General features: G+C 42.7%; 1 protein-coding gene and 1 pseudogene across 1 annotated transcript in view; both read right to left on the reverse strand.

Annotated features, from left to right (window-relative positions):
* Nucleotides 1-20,933, reverse strand: part of LOC138166401 (retroelement silencing factor 1-like) — a 131,247-nt gene that overhangs the window by 61,470 nt on the left and 48,844 nt on the right. The gene's annotated exons all lie outside the window — the stretch shown is intronic.
* Nucleotides 12,248-13,968, reverse strand: LOC138166354 (eukaryotic translation initiation factor 5A-1-like; annotated as a pseudogene).

Genomic DNA, 20,933 nt, shown 5'->3' on the forward strand with positions numbered 1-20,933 from the left:
AACGAATCAGGTGATGCTTTACACTAAACTTTACACCCTTCCCACAAATTGTTGCCTCAGGGCACTCAGGAATCAAAATATGGATAGCTCAGTAACATGGGGTCATGTTGGGAGCCAACGCCTCTAGGCTGGGTTCTCCTTTCCTCTGTGAGAAAACCACACCCCCGAGTACCATGTTCCGAGAATCGACCCACCACGAAATGTTCCAGTACCAGATGTCCTAACCACAGAAGTTTCAGTTACCACCCATGGAAACTCCCCTCCCTCCTCCCTTTCTCTACTTCCTCATCCCCCAAGAGTATATATGTTTTTCTTTAGCATAATAAAACCAGACCTTGACACAAACTCGCTTGGTCTCACTCCTTCCTTCCCACCCATTCCTTTGCAGGCTGGGTCCTCCTTGGCCCCACGAATGAACTAGTCCCTGGACGGGACAAGTGGCGCCCAACGTGGGGCCTGAGGCACGGACCCTCGCCAGACGGACCAGTACCTAGAAGAGAAGTCGTCGCGACCCCTTTTTTCGGTGAAGAACCTCCCGGCTGCCTAAGAGCCCCCGTCCTCGGTAAGTTGAATTCGTCCGTCTCACATTCATGGGTCAAAAATTATCTAAAGAACAGGTCTTTATAAAGGACCTTAAATCATTACTCAGGGAAAGGGGAGTTAGAGTTAAGAAAAAAGATTTAGTAAAGTTTTTTTTATTTGTGGATAATGTTTGCCCTTGGTTCATTGTAAATGGGCCAGAGATTCACCCTGGCAAGTGGCAGAAAGTTGGCAAAGATCTAAACAGAAAATTACAAACAGAAGGTCCGGAAGCGGTCCCTGTGACTGTCTTCTCTTATTGGGGCCTCATCAGAGATATTGTAGAAGCAGCCCACAAGGACCCAAATAAGCAACAATTACTGTCAGTCTCGGAGTCCTGCCTCCGCCCCTTGTCCCGAGCAGCCTCCTCGGCCTCCTTGCCCCTCCGCCGGCAAAGAGCCCTCTCGGCCCCCGTCTATGGTAATAGACATGCCCATAGCCCCGAAAGAACCCCTTTATCCCCCTCTCCCTGAGGAGACACGGCCAGCAGTCGACTCCCTGAACTTTCCCATATTCACAAAAACATCCAACGACGACACCCTAGATCCTGAAGATGTGGCAGATCTAGAAGACGAGGCGGCTCATTATAATGACCCAGACCGGCCCCTCCTCAACTCAAGCCCTTTGCAGAACCCCCCCCTTATGCAGTCCAGACCTGTGCGCCCTCTCTTTTCCCTCCTGCTTTATCCCCTTCTACCCTGACGGCTGCTAGGAATCAACTTTCCACTCAGGTTAATGATCTCCGCGAGGTCCTTGACCTCCAGAAGCAGTTCGTCCAGCTTTCCACTGAGCTCTCTTCCCTGCAAAAAACGCTTCACAATTCTGTTCTCCTTTCACCTTTGGGCCCTGCAGTTGCCCCCCCCCCTTTTTGCCCCGCGCCAAAAGGGGCCTCCCCGCAAGCCCAAGATAAAAAAATCCCAGCACCAAAAATGTACAAGATGTACGAATGACCTTCCCCGTAATGACCTGGTCTAATAGGTCTACTTCTCCCCCTGATGATCCACCCCCTTCTCCTACTGTGCAGCCCTCTACAACTGCTGGCTCCCAAGGCAATTTGGCTAGCGAAGGGGAGGATGAAAATGAAAGTGATAATGAGAATCATGCAGCACGAGACAAGGCAGAATTTTGCAAACTCCATTTCAAAACCTTAAAAGATTTAAATGCTGCAGTCAAATCCTATGGACCTAATGCACCCTTTACCCTTTCCACCCTTGAGGCCATGTCCCGCGGAGGCCACATGCTCCCTGCAGAATGGATCCGCGTAGTCCAAGCGGTCCTCTCGCAGGGGCAATTCCTAACCTGGAAAGCAGATTTTTTCGATCGCTGCCAGTCCGCTGCTGCTGCTAACTTGAAATCTCCACGTTCGCCTTCTGCGAACTGGACTTATGAGAAACTTAGTGGACAAGGGAAGTATGCGGCAGAAGACCTACAGAGGTGTTTCCCCGTGAGGCTTTTAGCCCAGACCGCCAACGCAGCCCTTGCCTCGTGGCGATCCCTGCCCAACACTGGCTCCCCCCTTGCCCCCCTTAATAAGATCGTCCAAGGAGGGCAGGAAAATTTTTCTGAATATGTCAGCCGCCTATTAGAAGCCACCGAGAGGACCCTGGGGCAGGAGGCTGCTAATGACCAACTTTGTTAAGCTTAGCTTATGAGAACTCTAATAATGCCTGCCGAGCTGTACTACGCGGCAAATGGAGAGATAAATCCCTTGATGAAATGGTTCGTTTGTGCCGTGATATAGATCCCCTTGCCTCCAAAATGTCACATGCCGTGCATTTAGCTATAGGAGCAGCATTCCAAGCAGGCAGGCCTCCTAGAAATTGTTTCTGGTGTGGCCAGCCCAGTCATTTTGCCCGCCAATGCCCTGGGGACACCCCACCCTCTGCAGGCCCTCCAAAACAGCTAAATCAACCCTCCACTGTTTGCCCTCATTGTCGAAAGGGGAAACATTGGGCCAATACCTGTCGGTCTGCCACTGACGTGGATGGCCAACCCTTACCCTCCCATCTGGGAAACGGCCAGAGGGGCCAGGCCCGGGCCCCTCAACCCATTCCTTTTGTACGAGCCTCGGGGAACAGCCCCTCCACCCAGCACCCCCCCCTCTGCCAAGCAACAACAGGAAGCGCAGGGGTGGACCTGTGTGCCGCCTCTCCCACAATATTGAATCCGGAAGATGGGGTGCAGACCATTCCTACAGGTGTCTTTGGCCCTCCTCCACCGAATTCTTATTTCTTTATTATGGGCCGCGCGTCCTCCACCCTTGCTGGCCTGATGATTCACCCCTCCCTGGTTGATAATGACTATACCGGGGAGATACAGCTGCTTGCTACCGCCCCCTATGTTTCCGTCTCGATTGATAAGGGACAACGCTTGGCCCAGGCCTTGCCGCTCCCCCTGGATACTGCTTACCCTGCCCTTGTCAAAAGGCGTGGAGTATCCCGGCCCGGATCATCTGACCTGTACTGGGTCCAGGCCATCTCTCAGGAACGCCCTACTCTTAAGCTCACAATACAGGGTAAGATTTTTGAAGGTATTCTAGATTCTGGGGCCGACTCTACCGTTTTGTCACAAGAAGCCTGGCCCACTGCTTGGCCCTTGCAGGCCTCCATGACCCACTTACAAGGCATTGGTCAGTCCAGGAACACCCTCCAAAGCTCCCAATGGTTACCCTGGAAGGATAATGAAGGAAATGCCGGCACCGTCCAGCTGTTTGTGGTCCCCGGACTGCCTGTGAATCTCTGGGGTAGGGACATCCTTTCTCAGATGGGAGTTATTATGTGCAGCCCCAATGCGATTGTGGCCCAGCAGATGCTCTCCCAGGGATTCCTTCCAGGACAAGGTCTTGGAAAAAACAAACAGGGATGTTTGACCCCCGTATCGACTGCCCCTAAGGTGGGTCGTGCAGGCTTGGGCTTCCACAACCATTTTTCGTAAGGGCCACTGGTCCCCCTGCACACCAGGCAGACAAAATCACCTGGAAGGATGACCTTCCCATCTGGATCGACCAGTAGCCCTTATCCATAACAAAGCTAGCTGCAGCTGTGGAATTGGTGCAGGAACAACTGGCTGCTGGGCACATTGAGCCCTCCACATCACCTTGGAATACCCCCATTTTTGTTATACAAAAACGTTCAGGAAAGTGGCGCTTATTACATGATCTTAGGGCAGTTAATAAAACCATGGTCCCTATGGGAGCACTTCAACCGGGGCTCCCTTCCCCTGTAGCCATTCCGAAAGGATTTTCTAAGATCATTATTGATTTAAAGGATTGTTTCTTTTCCATCCCCTTACATTCTGATGATTGCAAACGTTTTGCCTTTAGCCTCCCTATAGTTAATTGTGTGGGCCCTTCTCCCCGTTTCCAATGGAGGGTCCTCCCCCAAGGCATGGCCAACAGCCCTACTCTTTGCAAGAAATTTGTGGCCCAGACTATAGATCCATTCCGGTTGTGCCACCTGGAGATTTATATTATCCACTATATGGACGACATCCTCCTAGCAGGACCTGATGAGCCGCACCTGTCCAAAATCTGTCAATCGCTCGTTGCGGCTCTACAGTCCCGCGGGCTCTTTATTTCCCCTGAAAAGATCCAAACCCAGCCTCCCCAGTTATTTCTGGGTTTTGAGCTCCTCACTAATCATGTCCTCTCACAAAAACTCCAATTAAGGATAGACTGCCTTCACACACTTAATGACTTCCAGAAGCTCCTTGGAGATATCAACTGGCTGAGACCTTATTTGAAACTCACCACAGGGGAGTTAAGGCCCCTGTTTGACATTTTGAAAGGGGATTCTGACCCATCCTCCCCCTGCCACCTTACTCCTGAGGTGCGCAAAGCTCTTATTTATGGTTGAGCGCGCCATTCGTGATCAGCACATAGGGTATTATGCACCCCTACAACCCCTTTGGCTCCTCATATTTCCCACCCCCTTTGCGCCCACGGGATTGCTTTGGCAACGAGAACCGCTTTTTTGGATCCATTTGCCCGCATCCCCCTCTAAGATTTTACCCACCTATCCCCATTTGGTTGCTACCCTCTTGCGCCTTGGCAGGGGGGCTGCCTTAAAACTTTTTGGTAAAGACCCCGATCATATTGTATCCCCCTATACTGCTGCACAAGTACAGTGGCTCGTTCAGAATGATGATGATTGGGCTATTAGTTCTATTTCCTTTCATGGCACTATTGATAATCATTTTCCTTCAAATAGACTGATTTATTTTCTGCAAAGGACACCTGTGGTCTTCCCCAAAGGAACAAAAACAACACCAATTCAAGGAGCCCATTTGGTTTTTACCGACAGCTCCTCCATGGGTGTTGCTGCATTTAGCATTGATGGTCAGGTATCCCACTTTAATACCCATTTTTTATCTGCACAATTAGTTGAGCTTGTAGCCATTATTAAGGTCTTTGAGATCTTGCAAGAGCCTTTTAATTTGTATACTGATAGTGCTTATATAGCACACTCTGTCCCCTTTCTGGAAACAGTTCCTTTCATTCGCCCCTCGACTAATGCCTCTCCCTTATTTGCAGAACTTCAACGTCTCATTCTTGCCTGAACTGCCCCTTTTTTCATTGGTCACGTTCGGGCCCATTCAGGCCTGCCCGGTCCATTGGCGGAAGGAAATGATGAAGTCGATCAAGCCACTCAACTTGTGGCCGTTGCTCTCACCGATTCCCCTCTTTCCGCTGCACAAAAAGCCCACGCCTTGCACCACCTTAATGCACAAACCCTTAGGTTGCGATACTCCATCACTTGCGAACAAGCACGACAAATAGTGTGTCAGTGCAAGGGCTGCCTGACCCTCCTACCTGAGCCTCATTTGGGAATAAATCCCCGGGGGTTAGTGCCCGGGGGAATATGGCAAATGGATGTTACCCATTATCCACCTTTTGGTAAATTGAAATATGTTCATGTCTCCATCGACACCTTTAGCGGCTTCCTCTTTGCATCCCTCCAAATGGGCGAAGCTTCTAAACACGTGATTTATCACATTCTTGCCTCCCTAGCGGTCCTCCCACAGCTCCAAACTATCAAAACTGATAATGGGCCTGGTTACACTAGCATTGCTTTCCGACAGTTCTGCGCCCAAATGGGGATTAAGCACATCACAGGCATCCCATATAACCCTCAAGGCCAAGGCATAGTTGAAAGAGCTCATCAAACATTAAAAAATATGATCTTAAAACTACAATCAGGGGGGATATGTTATGCCCCAGAGCAGGGAATTTTAAGACCCTCCTAAACCATGCAATGTTTGTTTTGAATTTCCTCACTTATGATGCTAATGGCAAAACCGCTGCCGACCGCCTCTGGCATTCATCCATGGCAAGCACTTATGCACAGGCCATGTGGAAAGATCCACTGTCCAATAAATGGCAAGGCCCCGACCTGGTCCTTATCTGGGGCAAAGGACATGCCTGCGTCTATGATACACAAGCACAAAACGCCAGATGGCTTCCAGAGTGCCTGATAAAACTTCACAACTCGCCCAGGGATCTCCCTGAGAAATCTTCTAACTGTGCTTTGTTTCAGGAGACGTCATGAACCAGACCAGCCTGCCAGACATCACAATGATCCTTTGCCTGTTTGTCATCTTCGGGGCCATCCCTGGCACTCCGTACCAGCTTCTCAACCATACCTGGCTGGTAATAAATGGAGCAGGTGATACAGTGTGGAGTGAGTCAAAAATAACATCTGAGGACTGGTGGCCTACCCTATACCCTGATCTTTGCAAATTAGCTTTAGGGGCACCAGCCAGCTGGGATGTAGAAGATTATCTCGATCAACATCAGGCCCCCAGTAAAGTTCCTCCAAATAGAGCTGGCCCTCTTGCACGGGGAGGCTGCGGGGGTCAGGGGCGAAGGAGTAGGTTGAGAGGCTATCCCTTCTATGTCTGCCCCAGTTATCATAGAGATCGCGCCATAAACTCCAAGTGCAGAGGCTTGGCAGACTACTACTGCTACAGCTGGAGCTGCGAAACCACTGGGGACACCTACTGGCATCCCTCCTCCTCCTGGGATTTTATTACGGTCAAAGCTAACTATATACACCCTCTCCCCCATAGTGCAGAGTGGAGAAATAGCCAGGAGTGCTCAGGGTGGTGCCATCCCCTGCGCATCCAATTTACAGAACCCGGTAAAAAATATACTCACTGGGACTGGGGTGTGTCTTGGGGTCTGCGGCTTTACCAAGAAAACTATGATAATGGTTTGACTTTTACCATCAAGCTCCGTAAGAGCATCCCTAACCAAAATAAGCCTGTGGCTGTTGGTCCCAATACTGAGCTTCACTCGGGATCTTCTCAGGGGCGCAGAATCAAGCCTAATCCCCTGCACCTAGAGCACCAGTAAGTGAACCCTTTCGGTCCACATTTCCCAATGGACCCCCTTCCTCCGCTGCACTTATTCTTTCTTTGGTTAACACCTCTGTACATGCAATTAGCAAGATGACTAACCATTCCTTAGAAGATTGTTGGGTCTGTTATTCCTCAGCTCCCCCCTTTTATGAGGGGGTTGCCCATTTTGGAAACCTTACCTTTACTAATGGCACCTCTTCCCTGCGCTGGGGAACAAAGGATAAACATGGCCTTACCCTCAGTCACATTTCTGGCCTGGGCCTCTGTCTTTTGGGACCACTTATGCTTCCTCCCAGGCAACTTGAAGAGGTTTGCAACCGTTCCATTATAGTTAATGCCTCATTTCAATATATTGCGGCACCAAATAATTCCTATCTTGCCTGTTCCTCTGGACTTACCATCTTTGTGATTACAACCTCCTTTTTGAAAAATAAAGATTACTGTGTGGAGGTTTCCCTTCTTCCTCACCTCACTGTCCACTACCCAGACGAATTCCTCCGGTTCTGGGAGTGAGGCTCCAATCCACACAGTAGAACTGAAAGAGAACCCCTGACCGCACTTACCTTGGCTGTCCTCATAGGTCTTGGGTCCGTTGGCACTGGGACCGGGATTGCCTCCTTGGCCAAATCAAATATGCAATATGCTCAGCTTAGCGCAACTATTGATAGGGACCTCCAGGAACTCCAAGCAGGTCTTGAAAATCTTAAAGACTCTGTGGCCTCCTTGGCCGAGGTGGTCTTGCAAAATAGGCGAGGCCTAGATCTCCTTTTTTTACAGCAAGGCGGCCTTTGCGCTGCTTTAAAAAAAACAATGCTGTTTTTATACTAACAAGCTTGGCCTTGTAGAAGATAGTTTAAAAAGGGTTAAAGAAAATTTAGAAAAAAGGAAGAGGGAAAGAGATCAGAAGGAATCCTGGTATCAAAACTGGTTCTCTACATCCCCCCGGCTGACTACCTTGCTCCCCACTCTTTTGGGACCCCTCGTGGGAATTCTGTTGCTTCTCTCCTTTGGGTCATGGGCCTTTAACAAATTAACCACTTTTGTCAAATCACAGATTGACTCGGCTCTTAGGAAACCCATTGCTGTTCACTATCATTGGCTTAGTTCCGGTGGGTCTTGTGACGACCTTCCTTCCATGATCACCCTCGAAGGCCTTCGATTTTCTACTCTTGTTGGTGCAGATGCCGACCCGTGGTACTCAAGGGTGTGGAAATGTTTTCGTAGGTTATAAGGTTTTGACCAACGCTGTGAAAGAGCCCATGACGGGAATAGTGGGGCCCCACGGTCCAGGAACATCAGACCTTGTGGCTGCAGATGCACCCAATGACGGGATTATTGTGGGTCCGTCTCTAGGATTAAATCCTTATTAGTATACGAGGTGCTAGAGACGGGGGCCACCCACATAGCCTAAGACAGGGGCTCTGCCTTGTAGGTACTGGACATGGACACCAGCCCCATAGCCTAAGACAGGCCTTTCACCGGTCTTTTATTTAAGTGTTTCCCTCCTTTTTAAAGAAGAAGGGAGGAAATGTTGGGAGCCAACGCCTCTAGGCTGGGTTCCCCTTTCCTCTGTGAGAAAACCATACCCCTGAGTACCGTGTTCCGAGAATCGGCCCACCACGAAATGTTCCAGTACCAGATGTCCTAACCACAGAAGTTTCAGTTACCACCCATGGAAACTCCCCTCCCTCCTCCCTTTCTCTACTTCCTCATCCCCCAAGAGTATATATGTTTTTCTTTAGCATAATAAAGCCAGACCTTGACACAAACTCACTTGGTCTCACTCCTTCCTTCCCACCCATTCCTTTGCAGGCTGGGTCCTCCTCGGCCCCACGAATGAACTAGTCCCGCTGGACGGGACAGGGTCAATCTCAGGTCAGAGAGATAATTTGAGTTACATGGACTATTTTTTGTGAACTTAAGTTAACTGTCTCTTCATCAATACCATGCCAGCACCTAATTAAAAATTCATACTGTGAAAACACCTTTGCCAAACTCATTCCTATGATATTTAATGAATGTTGAGCCATTGTCATATTGAAGTTTACCTAAAACTGAATAGGTTGAAATAGTTTTTTTATTCTTATGATCATTGTGCAAAATATATTCTAACTTACAATATATTATGAGATCACAGCATGCTCATTTTCTTTGCCTTGTGAATTTATTATCCAGAATAGCAAGGATCATAACTTCTCAGGCAAATAAACCCCTCATCAACGATTAGATGTGTCCCTTATTTGTTCAAAGGTCTACCAACAGTTCGAGGAGATTTTGAATTATATATCCTATAGGGCATTTTTCTCACCTCTCACCTTTCCCTGATCCTAAGATTTCACTTCTTGATTAAGAGAGAAAAACATTAAATAAGGGGACATGAAAACATGTTTGTTCCACAATGTGATACAGATTCAACCAAAATGACGCTAAACTTAGCTTTTAAAAATAACACCTAAAATTTTACCTTCATAAGAGAGTTATGACTTTTATTTTATTATTATTATTATTTTTTTTTGCTTTTTGGAGGGCAATTGGGGTTAAGCAACTTAACCAAGGTTACACAGCTAGTTTTTGGGTTAAGTGTCTGAGGCTGGATTTGAACTCAGGTCCTCCTGACTCCAGGTGCTCTATGTACTCTATGGTGAGTATACTATGCCACCTAGCCACCCTGAGAGATATGACTTTTAATGCTTCATTATTATTGTGTGGGACAAAAGACCCTTACTCAAATAAAATTAAAAACTCAGAGGTTTCTCAAGGTTGAAACAAAAACTTCTTTATTACAACCTCACAAGAAGGGGGCATCATCACCACCAGAAGCAGTCTGGAAGGAGAGGCCAACAACAGAACGAAAAGCTTGGATATTGTGATGGGAATGGGAATTTGATAATATTTCCTGCCCCTTAATTGACCTAGGGGGGAGTTTGAAGACCTCCCCTGCTGTGAAGATAAACTCTGCCTCCTGATAGGCTGAATATAGTCACATGGAGCCTGTGGTGGGAGGAGTTTGCTGAGGAGAAGCAGAGGCCACAGAGAAGTTGGTAGAGAGAAAGTCTGACAGTTGGAGACAGAGGAAGAGCTTAGGCAAAGAATAGAGAGTTTTGTGAGTAAATATTTATCCCCTATTGGTTTGTGGGAAGGCTAAAGGATGGCGTGGCTCTCAGCATTATTATGGCTTCTGAATATCTTTGGTACTATGATGGAATTGGCTTACTGGTTTGGGGATTCAGTTTTCTGGTGTTTAAATAAATTCGTCAACTTTATCCTTTATCCAGAGAGTTTGACATATTTTGTGGCTAGGTGGCACAGTCAATAGAGCACCAGTCCTGGAATCAGGAAGACCTGAGTTCAAATATGACCTCAGACACTTAACACTTATTAGCCATGTGACCTTGGGCAAGTCACTTAATCCCAATTGCCCCACTTCAAATCCCAAATGCCCCCCTTCAAAAAGCAAAAACAAAAAAAAAGGAAGGAAAGTAAAATCACAAGACCAGGAACTGGAGTCTATGCCATGATTTTCCATAAGCCAGAAGAAGCAACCTATCCACCCCAGTCCAGCAGTGGTAGAGGTATGACCTCAACCATTCATTCACTATGCTACATTTGGAATTGAACTTGGTGGAATCAATGCTGTGTAAAAATGGCCTTATTTCAGAGACTGATATGATATAGGGAAAAATGTGCCTCTAGATGTTGGGAGGAAATGTTTGTATTTTTGTTCCTGCTAGATATTTTCAGTAAATCTCCCATTATAAAAGCTGATTGATGTTAATTAAATGAAACTGGGATGCTAATCACAGGTAGTTAACAGTTTAGGAAATGTACTGGAATAAGGGCTCAAGCTGATAGCATTAGAGAAAAGGTACCCCAAACCTTTAGACAAGATCTCTAGTATCTTAAGGAAGTAATGTAGCCAGATTTGCTCAGGTAGAGTGAGTCCAAAGTCTCAAACCTGTGTATGGCATTTCTCTTACTCCTTTCTTGATCCTAAAGATTTTACTTCTTGAATAACAAGGTGGGAGAAGAATACAAAAGCAAAGAAAATCATGTTTTATGTTGTGATACAGAGCTAACCAACATGTGTCTGAACTTAGGTTGTTTTTTTTTAATGTCTAAATTCAATCCTAAGAGAGACCCAACTTTCAATACTTCGTTATTGCCTATTGTTCAAAAGGAGGAAATCCTTCTGAGAAAAAATCAAGTTGCTGAGGAACATTTAGTGGTTGTTTCATCTTAACACACCATGAAATTGATATCTTTCCAGACATAACATTTTTAAGGGCCTATTTTTATTCAGTAATAATTTCATAATAACATTAACTTCCCTCATATCCTAAACACCCTTCCCAAAAAAAATCCTTATCCCACATCACAAAATGTTGGTAATCATTAAATATAATATTTTGGCCAAAGTCTGAATTAATCAAACAGAGTACCTTGCCTCATTTTAAAAAAGGCTTCTTTTCTGTCTCAGCCACTCCAGAGACTAGATAAGGCTGGGAGTAGGATTTAAAACAGGCACCCTGAGATCATAAATTCCAAACAGGTCCAGCTTTGTCTTGCTCTCAGAGAACCCTTTTCCTTATGTCAACCAGAAGAGGCCTACTTTATAGCCCTTAAGGATGAGACCCTCAACTTGAGGCATTAACTTAAATAATGGGACTTTTTCTTAGCTTAATATTTTCTGAAAATATGCCATGTTATGGAATGTTATTGGTAAAGTAAACACAGATATTCTGAATCATAATTTCAATTGACACTTTGTCAGCTCTCTTGTTTTATTATATTTACCATTTATTCAATTAAGAAAATTACTTTCTCATACAATGATTAAACCATTACAGGGATAATTTTGTGTGACTCAGCCACCCTGTATTAGGATGGTCCTAAAATGTACTTCACCTCTCTCATCCTTTTGTTTGTCAGTCAGGACGTAGTTCTTGGCTCCTGTACAAGTATCTGCTAGCTTTGGGGAATAAATTCTGTAACTGTATATCACTATTTGTTTGTCTCCTTTAACCAATTCTTAAATAAAGGTCAATGGTGTATTGTGAATAGGGGAAATAGGTCTTTTGTGTTCTTTTTAAATAAACCCTCAAGAGGTTAATGTATTGTATCACATGTTTAATTATACCTGGGCATGCTGAAACATGCTTTGAAAATATCTTAACTAATTTCACTGTCAATTCTTTTTATTTATATTATCTACATTTGAAGATTTTAATCCCATTTTTTTTAATAACCATTCAGTACTGGTAGTTTTTTTTTTGGTCTTTTTTTTCATATTAAACTTTTAGTTTTATTCAGGTTTGATTTTTAACAAATGTGTCAGGGAGAAAACGGAAAGGAGGGGTAGGGCCCATGGGTGCTAGGGGCCCTCCTGGATGCCTGAGGAGGGGATAGAGCCCCTCCCCACTCCTGTCCCTCCTCCCACTAAAGAGATTTGGGGAAAGACATAGGTAGATGGGGTTGGGAAGGGGTCTGGTCCCCTGTTGGAGGAGGGAGTGATGCTAGGTGAGGTATAGGGAACCAGGGGTCCAGACAGGATAGGTAGGGAGGGGGCAGAGGATTTTTGCCAGAATCCAGAATCCACAGCTTTCTGCTTCCAAATTGAATAATGAAAAAGAAAAAAAAAACTAAATCTCAAGGAGCCTCCATCCCCTCTCCCCGACCAGGGCTGTAGAGGGAAAGAAGGGGGCAGTTTTACCAAGGCCCTGCCCCCATCTTGTCCAAGGGGTTGGGGGAGATAGGGCTGGACTAAAAGGGTGGGGGTGGGAGGAGCTCCCAGGATTGAGAGGAAAAAAATCCAAAATAAAACATCAAAAAAATAAGAGTAGGTGTCCAGCCAGGGTGGGGCCAAAGCTTGACCAGGCTGGGGAGGAGAGGGAAGGCCTCTTCAGGCACAATTGTTGCTGCAGCCACCATCACCCTGGGGCCAGTTACTTTGCCATGGCCTTGATTGCAACAGCTGCTTCCTCTGTCATGGCTGACATCACCCTTATCAGGATCTCTTCTCCACAATCATACTTCTGCTCAATCTCCTTGCCAAAGTCACCCTCAGGTAAACGAAGGTCCTCCCTTACCTCCCCACTGTCTTGGAGCAGTGACAGCCATCCTGAATCCCAACCAGCTGGAAATAATTTCTCTTGATATTGGACACATCCATGTTGTGGGTTGAAAAGCAGATATCTTCATATTTCTTCCCAGTAAAGATATCAATACCAACCAGATGAACCTTGGCAGTGCCATGCTTTCCAGTCTTGAAGGTGGACATCTCAACTATCTTACAGGGCCGGCCTTTGAGCACAACAAAGCCATTCTTGCACAAGGCAGAGCACTGTATGGGAAAGGTAGCTGATGCCCCTGCATCCCCCATCTCGAAGTCTAGGTCATCTGCCATTTTGAGACTTCTATTCCAACTCATGCGAACGTACTGACTGGACCCCTGTACGCCCACCGAAAGCTCAACCACTGCTGTCAAGCCTCAGTCATATCTTACTAAAGACATAAATCAGGGTTGGGGAACCTGTAAACTTAAGGCCACATGTAGCCTCAAGGTTTCAGGTTCCCTAACCCTGAGATAAATAATTGCATGAAACACCAGGAAGATAAATAAGCAAATCATATACAAAGATGATATCTTGAAATGCTTTGAATATTTACAACATAGCCTAGTTTGAATATACATATAATCTAGGTTTTTAATTTTAGAATTGTACAAATTTTTATGGTTTGTTTTAAAAGACAGTGTTTTCTAATAATGATAATAATAAAAACAAATCATATTTTCTAATTCTTTAAGGTATACCAAAAAGTCTAGAACCAGGCATCAGAACATTAAAAAAAAAGATTTATTGGCCATTTTCTAGGTAGGCAGTAAAGTCATTTTTCCCTAGATAATGCAAAGAGGAGTTTCAACCACTAAGCCACTGACTCTCTGGGGCTCTCAGTTACTCTGTTTCTGAGACAATACGACATAGTAAATAGAGTACTAGTCATGGATTCAGGAAGACTTGAATTTAAATCCTTTCTCAGACACTTACTAGCTGTGTGACTATGGAAGACACTTAACCTCTGATAATTATTTAATATCATTTGAACCTCATAAAGGCCAGAGCCTGAACTAATCAACCAGAAGCACCTTGGCCTAACAGATCTGAGTAAACTCAGAGAATGCCTCCTGTGTCAACAAAGTTGGAGGGAGCTGACCAGAGCATTCTTCTGATAATGACTACCAAAGAGAGGGCATCTTAAGCAGACACTACCTTGAAAAAGAGGACTTTTTTTATCTTAATATTTTATGGACATATACTATGTTATGTCATGTTAATGGTAAAGAAAAACACAGATATCTTGGGTCATAATTTCAATCGACACTTTGTCAACTCTCTTATCTTATTGTATTTACCACCTATTCAATTAAGAAAATTCCTTTCTCATAATGTGTTTAAACATATATGGAGATCGTAAATTTGAGTGACACAGAGACCCTGAGTCATCTCTATGGGAATTGGGATTGTTATAAAACATATAAAAACTTGTCCTTCTTCCAGTCAGAACTTATGTTTTGGCTCCATGCAAGCACAAGTCTGCTAACTTTAAAGGAATAAACAATATGGATTTGTAATCACCCAGCCTGTTTGCCTCTTTTAACCAAACTTGCAGGTCAACACCTCTTAAAACCATGGATATCTCATTTGTAAAATGAGGAGATAGGATTTGAAGATTTCTAGGGACCCTTCCAACTCTGAATCTATGATTCTGTGAGCATAGGGAAATACATTTATCCTTTTTGTTAGGAAGTAGCAATAAAAATGGGCTTCATGATCATCAACTACGTAGACATTTCTCTATCAAGAACTGAGTAGACATAATGAAAGATCAGAAACAACCCAAATGCCCTCCTCACACGTATACACACACAACAGAAGAATGACCAAAAAAGCTTTAGAATATGAAACTCACAACTATGAAAAATGACAAATAACTTAGCAAATATGTGAAATGATGCACAACATACAATGTTGAGTAAAAAAAACAGAATATCAAATGATAAGCACCTATCAATCACAACTTATTCAAAGGCTTATATATTTACATTATCAAAGATTGGAAGATTAGAGTACTAGAAATAGTTCAATGCTAAGTTCTTTTTTGGACAAGTTGTATATAATTGTATACAATTGTATATAACCTTAAAATCATATATTTATATATGTACACATGTATGCATGTTGAGGAAGAGGCCATAGAATCTTCAGGTATATTGAAAACCTCTTTTGGAGCCAGGAAGATGTGTTCAAGTCCTGTCTCTGATACATACTAATTATGTGCCCATAGGCAGGTTACTTCACCTCTTAGTGCCTGAGACAGTTCTCTAAGACTCTAACGTAGAGAAGTATATCTTTGTATATGTGTGTGGAGGGGAGGGGGAGAATGGAACTTTACACACCAGAAATTCCTTATGCTGTCAAAATCATAAGTCTTAGTTTTCCATTATTGACTATATGACAGATGACTGACTCTGCCATAAGTATGTTATATAGCTTTTGACCACATACTTTAACCTTCCACTAAAGTCCTACTCCAAATTTCAATTGTGCTGTGGCTATAATCCTAGGTTCTGCTAAATGGCAGTTCAAAAGGCTTTGAGTTTGACCTGGTGTAGAAACAGTGTGATGGCAATCCTAGGATCAGGCTAGCCAAGTTCACAGAAGTTCTTCAACAGAAAGTTAGCAGCAGTGAGATCAATTCTTCAACAAAAAAATAGTTTAAAGAGTACCCTGACCCTAAGGTAGCAGTTGTCATTTATGCATCAGTGAGGGGAGTGGGGACACCCAACCTGCAAGTACAGTTTAACCTTGGAGGCAGTGCTACATATATATGTACAGAGGCACACCTAGATGAAGTCATTGACAAATCCATGTTGCTTGAGGATCTCACTCTAATCAATGTAGAATGAGTGACTTTTGGGGCGTCTAAGTGGTGCAGTGAGTAAAGGGCCAGCCCTGGAGTCTGGAGGACCCAAATTTGGTTCCGGCCTGAGACACTTAACACCCACACAAAAATACTAGCTGCGTAACCTTGGGCAAGTTACTTAACCCCAATTGCCCTCCAAAAGGCAAAAAAAAAAAAAAAAGAAAAAAAAAGAATGAGTGACTTTCAGATTCATGATTGGGGTGAAGCTAAAGGTGAGAAGTATGTCAAGATGTTCTAGTAGGCAAATTCTTCATACCTAGCCAACAGAAATTGTTCTTTTGTGTATTTTATGTATTTTTCTGCCCTCTGTGCTAGTTTTTTGCTAGGATATAGAAGTTAGGTCCTGAAGAATACATTTTGAAGGATGAAAATAGCCATAACTCTGAATTGTATTTTTCCTGCTATCTCTATAACTTCCTGGTAGTATGCGGTATAAAATTAATTAATCAATTAATTCCATTGTATATCCTAATTATTTTCTGTTTTGTGTACTGGGCCCTGCTGTGCTGTAAAAAAACAGAGGAGTTCCCCTGTTTCTCCTTGTCAGAAGCTAGTTCCACAATTGAAATTGCTGATTCCTATCAGACACTGTCATAACTTCCTGGTGCAAAATACTCCATTAATCAATACTGGGAAATTTAAATTAATTATCAATAGTTTGTTAAGAATTCAATATAATCAGTGTATCTAACTATACCTAATTAGAATCAATATTTGTGAATCAAGTTCAGCCTTGATTGTACAGGCCTTGTTAGAGAAATTAAAACTAGTTCTTATTATCAAAATTCATAAGAGTTTAACTTCCCCATTCTTATGGGCCAAATACACAAAAATTCTAATCTGTGAGCTTTTGCTGATCATAGGGAGAGATGAGTCAATCTGGTAATAAAATATTTACCTACCATGGGACTGTTCAGGGGATGTTAGATATTTTGTTTTTCCTGTTACCTTAGATTATGGAAATTCCTTTTCTAAGTCAGGCCAAGCATAGTCTGACCCTATTTCTGGGTCAGACCAATCACAGTTTGAGATGTAATTTACATCAGTGGACTATTTTTGCGTCCTATATAACCTCTGCATTATGAACTGTATAAAAGAGCTCCTCTGACTGTCAGATGCATCCTTAGCTACTGAGGGGCCTTGGATTTAATTTATTGGTATCTGCTAGCCATACTGATAAATTGATTGGGCCTTTGTGCCTCAGTTTCTCTTTATCAGATTTTTATTGTGATAATACCTATATCTCAACCAATCAGAAAGAAGGAATGTTTTTTCCTCAGGAACCACACCAGTTTTCCAGTTCTTCATTCTCTCCCTATTTTGGAAATAACCTAAGATTTGTAAACTTCTGTCCAATCAGAAAACCTTTAAAAACATATTATTCAAGATTGGCTATGTTGATTTGTTCCTCATTACTGATTGTAAGAATGCTCGGCAAACTCCCAGATGGTATTCTTGCTTTCTGAGGAACTTTAGATCCCATTTATTGTCAATGATAGCTTTGGTACTAAATTGATCATGCTCAGAACTTTGTTGCTTTAGTTTATATTTATTGAAGAATTTAATCACAACAAGGGTACTTAGGGAGATATAATATATAGTTATTTCAAATCACAAACACAAAAATTGAATGCCGATTACTTAACTTTGAGAACCTAAAGAATGGCAGAGCACAAGATTTGTCTTATGTCTTAGTCATCACCATCCCTAGCATATACTACATCAAAGGGTCAGCTATAAACTTTATCCTCACCCTTCTGGAAGGTGTGCACTGACTCAGGGAAGTAGTAGGTTAGGAAGGCAGAGCAATGTAACAGGTCATCATGCCATACTGGAAGAAAGTAGTGGACTTGGAGTCAGAGAATCTGGGTTCTATTCCCAGCTTACTTCATTCTTCTGGGTCTCAGTTTCTCTTTGTAAAATTAAGGAATTGCTATTTAAAATATATCTGGGCATTTTTTTTTTACTAAAATGAATTCTAAGACATCTGGCTTCTAGTCCTGACTCTGCCATAAATGTGCTGTATAGCTTTTGGTCATATACTTTGACCCTCCACGAAAGTACTGCTCCAAATCCTAGTTGTGCTGTGGCCATAACCCTAGGTTCTGCTATGACAGCAGAACACAAGCTTGAAAGGCTATAAGTTTGGGCCTGGTATAGTAAAAGAATGTTGGCAATCTTAGGACCAACTTAGCCAAGTTCAGAGAAGTTCCTCAACAGAAAGTTGACAGCAGTGAGATGAAATTTCCAATGATAGCTCTGCTAGCAAACTGTCTACTAATCTGTACAGGGGTTGTAATCTACTTCAATGAATGGATTACCTCTTGCATGAATTAAATCATGAATCCTTGAAATGTTGAAATACTCCTTTTGGAGTCATTGATAAGTTACTTAGCCTCTCTGGATTTTAAGTTCTTCGTTTGTAAAGGAGGGGTTATAGTAACTCTAAAATTTCTTTCAATTCTATGACTCATCCATATACACATCCTATATCCACAATTACCTTTTTCCCAAAGTAAATGATGTATTACTCCTCCCCCATTCCCATGCCCCTCTTCATGATGCCCTTTTGTAATGTCTTTTCTATTTCAAGGATGCTCTTCTCACACTTATAGTGGAATTAATTTTAAAACTGATCCCATAAGGAGTCATTATTCATTAATCATAATGGTTTTTTGAGGACTGCATCAGTCCATCAGAAAAAGCAAGAGTGTCAGGATAAAGTAAAAAAAAAGGTCTTTATTTGGCTAGGCAGGCAGATACTCATGTATAAGCATCTACTATGGACATAGGATAAATACACTCTTTTAAATACCACTTTTAGGAAGCATTCTGCAACTTTAGCAAGAATTTAAACAAATCATAGTCAAAGTCAACCTTTATTTATTTATTTCAAGCAATTGGGGTTAAGTAACTTGCTCAAGGTTACACGGCCAGTTATTTCTGGGTGTGGTGCTGAGTATCTGAGCCCGGATTCGATCCCCAGGTCATCCCAACTCTGGGGCCAGTGCTCTTACTCGGTGAACCACCTGGCCTGCCCTCAAAGTCAACTTTAACATCAGCTCAATCTCAGGAAGTGGTGGATGTAGTTTATCTCAAGGAAATCTTTTCAGAACAAGGTAACAAGATATGTATATTTTTTTACTTATTGAAACCTAGAATAACAAAAGTCATTTCCACAGCTGCAATATATAATCTTATATTTTTCTACACAATGCTAAAGGAGAAAACTGGTCAAAGACTGGGGCAAGGAAAAGATTGGACCCAGTTAAAAATATGAAGAAGGTATCCAAAAAGTACATTAACCTCACTAATTATGTGCTCTGAATGTTATTTTAAAACATATTTTGGTTAGGCAAAATAGGTTATGGGAAATAGGAGGGAAAAGAGAAATAGTATTCTTTATCTTAGCATATGACACATAAATACCTGCAAGAAGAATGCTAATCAAGAAATAGCCTCGGGGTGGCTAGGTGGTGCAGTGAATAGAGCACCAGCCTTGGAGTCAGGAGGACCTGAGTTCAAATCTGGCCTCAGACACTTGACACAAAAAATTAGCCATGTGACTTTGGGCAAGTCACTTAACCCCAATTGCCCTGTAAAACACAAAACAAACAAACAAACAAAAAAACAAAAACAAATTTACTTATTGGGGCGGCCAGGTGAGTAAGAGCACCGGCTCCAGTGTCGGGATGACCTGGGGATCAAATCCAGGCCCAGATACTTAGCACCACACCCAAAAATAACTGGCCGTGTAACCTTGAGCAAATTACTTAACCCTGATTGCTTAAAAAAAAAAAAAGAAATAGCCTCAAAGAAGAATATAAGAATGAGGAAATGGTGGAGTCCAAATTAAGAACCAGTAAAAGAACCCAGGATAAACTAAGAAGGAACTGAGTCAAAGAAAAAATATTAATATTAATACTATATACTCTCAATTCTAACAAGGCCTCTTACAGACAAAATTATGTAAGAGACAGAGAAATAATTATTTTATATATTGTTATCTTGTATGCTCCTCTTAGGACATAAAAGTTAAACACAAATTCATAATCCCATGCTCCTTTCAATATCATAAAAGTTGAACAAATTTAGTTTAGCAGAGTATAATCTATACATTCTCTAAGGAAATAAACCTAAACATACTCTATCAGTAAACTGAGCCAGGTTATAGCTTAAACTAAGGTTCACAAATAGGCTGATTAAGGGAAAAGATTTTTACATGTTGCCAAGGAGTCTAGGACAGTCAAGATTCTTCCTCTGGCTTCTTATCTAAGGAATATTCAAGGCTTTATGTAAATTTCACATCTTATGGGAAGAGTTTCAGCCATCTCAATAACTAGGAGAAATGACCCTAATCTCCCTGAATAATAAAAATTAATGAAAGGAAATCAAGAATTAAAAATCCCCATAACAAAAGAAATATATTAAAATACATCTAGGTTAACACTCCAGAACTGAGTAAGAAAATTGCTGTCTCATTTTTCCTGGAGTATATCCCACACTCTAGAGTTAATCAAAGGGATGCCTCCCTTCTATTGAAATCTCAATCCTTTGTTAAAGAAAAAGTGTGGTTACAGCTGGCTGATCACTTCAAGTGAGTGAGGACATCTGGTTATTACTCTTAATCTGTCTCCTAAGAAAAGACTTTTTGTTCTCTCATCTGTTACTATTCAAAGACAGTTTTCTCAGGACTCTGGAAAGGGCTTTAGAGAAAATATTATTTCTTAATATTTGTAAATAAACTAAAAAGGAGGATTTGAATATGCTTCCACACATACTAGATAAAGTCAGATGGTTATTGAGACAGCAAAGGTCAGACTTGGTCTGGGTATGTACAAGGCTATGTGATTTCAATCAACAACAATTGAGCTGTGATATTGCAGAAAGATTCAATGGTATTTGGCAAAGACCAGGGTGAGAGTAATGGCTAATAGCATGGGGGAAGACTGGGATATAATTAGATATTTGAATGCAAAAATATTCAGACCATTGTCTGAATCTGGGTAAACTTG

Source organism: Petaurus breviceps, unplaced genomic scaffold (genome assembly GCF_028583685.1).
Source record: "Petaurus breviceps papuanus isolate PSGF00001 unplaced genomic scaffold, PetGlider_PUasm1.0 221, whole genome shotgun sequence".
Taxonomy (NCBI): Eukaryota; Metazoa; Chordata; class Mammalia; order Diprotodontia; family Petauridae; genus Petaurus; species Petaurus breviceps.